The sequence below is a fragment of the Camelus bactrianus genome, chromosome X (genome assembly GCF_048773025.1).
Source record: "Camelus bactrianus isolate YW-2024 breed Bactrian camel chromosome X, ASM4877302v1, whole genome shotgun sequence".
NCBI lineage: Eukaryota > Metazoa > Chordata > Mammalia > Artiodactyla > Camelidae > Camelus > Camelus bactrianus.
The window spans coordinates 74873259-74877772 of NC_133575.1; positions in this window are offsets into that span (position 1 = coordinate 74873259).

Sequence of the window (4514 nt, forward strand, 5' to 3'; positions counted from 1 at the left end):
TATGTTAAGGATGCAGTAAGAAGACTGCCTGTTGTCTGCAAGCCAGAAGAGAGCTCTCAACAGAAACCAACCATGCTGGTACTATGATATCAGACTTCCCAGCCTCCAGTATGTGTGAAACAATGTCTGTCATTTAAGCCACCCAGTCTATGGTATTTTGTTCTAGGAGCCCACCCTAAGAAAATTATATTCCATTAAAATGTACTGATTCAGCCATTCTCTAATTACAGGAGTTTGGTTCAGTAGGAAATAGTTTATTAACCAACAGTATGCACTATAAAAAGCTGGAAAACCAGAAACAATGCACAATACCTATAGCACCTTTGTATTTATTTAGAAATGTACAGGTCTCTTTTGCTGAGTGTTTTTTTTTTCAGTTTAAAAGTGAATGGACCTATAGCTGAAACAATCTTAGAAAAGAACAAACTGGAGTACTCACACTGCACAATTTCAAAACCTACTACAAAGCTAAAGTAATCAAGACATTGTGGTGTTGGTATAGGACAGATATAAAGATCAATGTAATAGAACTGAGTCCATAAATAATTCTCTACATCTATGATGAACTTATTTTTTTAATGAGGGTGCCAAGATCATTCAATGGGAATATGAATAGTCCTTTTAACAAATGGCACTTAGACAACTGTATATCTTGTGCAAAAGAATAACATTAGACCCCATCTCACACCATGCACAAACGTTAATTCAAAATGGATCATATACCTACATGTAAGATTAAAAGACTAAAAAATTCCAAGAAGAAAACAAAGGAGTAAACTTCATGATCTTTGGTTATGTAATGGTTCTATTATACAACACCAAAAAGTTTAAGTGACAAAATAAAAATCAGATAAATTGGATTTCATCAAATCTGAAACTATTTGTGCTTCAAAAGACATCATCAAGAATATGAAAACTGTAAATAGCCAAAACATGGAAACAGCCTAAATGTCCATCAACAGGTGACTGGATAAAGAAGATGTGGTACATTTATATAATGGAATACTACTCAGCCATAAAAACCGACAACATAATGCCATTTGCAGCAACATGGATGCTCCTGGAGAATGTCATTCTAAGTGAAGTAAGCCAGAAAGAGAAAGAAAAATACCATATGAGATCACTCATATGTGGAATCTAAACAAACAAAAACAAACAAACAAACAAAAACAAAGCATAAATACAGGACAGAAATAGACTCATAGACAGAGAATACAGACTTGTGGTTGCCAGGGGGGCAGAGGGTGGGAAGGGACAGACTGGGATTTCAAAATTGTAGAATAGATAAACAAGATTATACTGTATAGCACAGGGAAGTATACACAAAATGTTATGGTAGCTCACAGAGAAAAAAATGTGACAATGAGTGTGTATATGTCCATGTATGACTGAAAAATTGTGCTGAACACTGGAATTTGACACAATATTGTAAAATGATTATAAATCAATAAAAAAATGTTAAAATAAAAAGAATATGAAAAGTGGAGGTGTGTGTATAGCTCAGTGGTAGAGCATATGCTTAGCATGCATGAGGTCCTGGGTTCAGTCCCCAGTGGGTTCAATCCTCCATTAAAAAAAAAGAATATTAAAATAACCCACAAAATGGGAGAAAATATTTGCAAATCATATTTCTAATAAGTATCCAGAATATGTACTCAATAATAAAAAGACAATAAAATAATAATAAGACAAATAACCCAAGTAAAAAAATGATCAAAGTATCTGAATAGGCATGTCTCCAAAAAGGTGTAAAAATGTCCAATAAGCACATGAAAAGATGCTCAACATCACTAGTCATCAGGAAAATTCAAATAAAAACCATACTGATAATAATTCATACCCTCTAGAATGGCTAGAATCAAGAAGACACATAGTAACAAATGTTGGCAAAGATGTAGGAAAAGGGATCCCTCATATATTGCTGGTGGGAGTGTAAAATTGTACAGTTGTTTTGGAAAAATGTTTTGTACTTCATCAAAATGTGAAACATATAGTTCTCATATGACCCAGAAATTCCACTTCTAAGCTGTATACTCAAAAGATGTGAAAATATATGTACACTCAAAAATTTGCACAAGAATGTTCTTACCAGCATTAATAATGGCCTAATAGTGGAAAAAATTCAAATTTCCATCAGTTGATACAGATAAATAAAATGTGGTATATCCATACAAAAGACTTTTATTAATCTAAAAAGAAATTGAAACTGACACATTCCACAACATAGATTAGCCTTGAAAACATGCTAACTGAAAGAAGCCAGTCGACAAAGGACCACGTATGATATGATGACATTTATACAAAATGTCCAGAATAGGTAATCCATAGAGGATGGGGGTTGGTGGGTTACACATATGTATAACTGAATCACTATGCTGTATACCTGAAATTAACACAACATTGTAAACTGACTATACTTCAATAAAAATTTTTAAATAAAATAATAAAATAAAAATAAAAAAATAAATGTCACCAACTAAAAAAGGAAATCTCATCATCTCATTCTGTAACTGCCCGTGAGGTAGTTACTATTATTATCACCATTTTATTAAGGAAGTGCAATTCACCTCCTTGCTTATGTTCACACAGCTAATAAGTGATGAAATCTAAAAATCAATCCCAGGCCAACTTATTTCATCCCTTAAGCAATGTGTAGTGCCCTTCTTTGTCTCTTGTAACAGTCTTTATTTTAAAATCTATTTTGCCTGATCAGGCCAACTTATTTCAAAAATCAATGAATAAAAGTCACTGCCTTTCCTCTATGGTGAAGCAATGCAGTTTGGCCAAGTCACTAACTCTATTGTCATTACAAAGGTGTACAGTGAATACTTCATCTGTAGGAACAGAATCTGATAAAATCCATTCAAGTTCGATGACTTACACAGATCCAAAAAATCCTCTTGCTTTCTCCTGTGTTGAGCCTTTTGCTTGCCTTTTACTAATTCTGACTACTTTTTTCACATGCATGGAGAATCTCTTCTTCCTTGGCCCAGCAAACCACATCCTTTCTGTCTCCAAGATTTTGTTAAACAGACCATCGCGTTCTGCCAGCTCTACCCTAAACCCAAGTATTTACCCACACTTTGCATTAATTAAATAGTGTAGTGGTTAGGAAGAAGGGCTCTGGAGCTCAGCCACTTGGATTTGAAGCTTGATTCTCACAATCAATACTTTTGTAACCTTTGGATGAGTTACTTAAAACTCTATCCACTGGTTCTCTCAACTATAAATTAAATATAATAGTGGCACCTACATCATTGGATTGAGTGCTGTGGCGATCAAATGAGTTATTCATGTAAAGCATGTAACACTATGTCTGGCACATTGTAATAGCTCATTAAATTTTAGCTATTAACTTATTAAAAGGAGGTTCTTTGCTTGCCTATGTTCTGGAACTTTCCCCTTGGGCTTCTGTCCTTCAACCTTTACAGGACCCATGCAGTCCAGTGTAAATGCAGCAGCATCTGAAGGAGGATGAAGGATCAGCCTTTCCTCCTGTGTTGAGAGAGAAGTACACTGGGAACGTTCAACTCATGCTTGATAAAGAAGACACTGACGGTAACCACAGAGAAATGGTGAATTCTTCATTAAGTACAAGGCATCAACTAGAGTATTTTAAAAATGATAGAAATGACTCCCTAACATTTAGATCTTGAGACAACTGCTTCCCAAGTTTTCTCCTGACCCTTACAATTCTTCTGTGGTTGAGGTAATTGAAGTTCACTTGATTCCAGCATAAAATACATTTCAAAGGACCATCTCCCCTCCCACACCAGAATACATTATCTAGTGTAGACTGATGATCCTTCCCGTACTTTCAATAAATTCCCTAGTCAGCAGAAGCAATGTTAATGAAACATGAAGAGTCAACATTAATTAGAGTTAATGAAAAATTAAAACTCTCTTCTAATTACTATGTGTGTCTGACATTTTGCCCTCGCTGAAATATACAAGAAAACTAATTAATGAGTTTAATGCTGCACTTTTATTTTACTACATTCTTGGAATGGGCTTAGCAAAGACTGTCAACAAGTCCAAACCAAACGTTCTCTTGAGGGCAGTTTTCAGCATTGAATTCGCACCCAGGGTTGCATCCATTCCCACCTGAGTAATGCTCATTGACAGGTGGGCACATGTGTGGTAGGATAGCTGTGGCCTAGAAAGTCACTCAGTTTATATACTAGAGAGAAGTCCCTTCCTACCTTATACACGATTCTTGTCATCTTTTCCTACATTCTACTTACAATCTGCAAGATAGTAAACTACATATATTATACAAAAATGTGTTTTTCTAATTCTTTGTCTAAAGAAATTTGAGATATTTTGCTGAGCGAAGCAGAAGAGCAAAAGGATTTTTCTCTAGTTATTTTTTTCTATTTTAAGTATAGAATATGGTTGCCAGCATGATGTCTGTCATGATTATTACGAGAATTCCACTTTAATTCCACTGAGGATACCAAGATTAAGGCATTCACCAATAGGTTAATGATTCTATTACCATAAATTTCTATTCT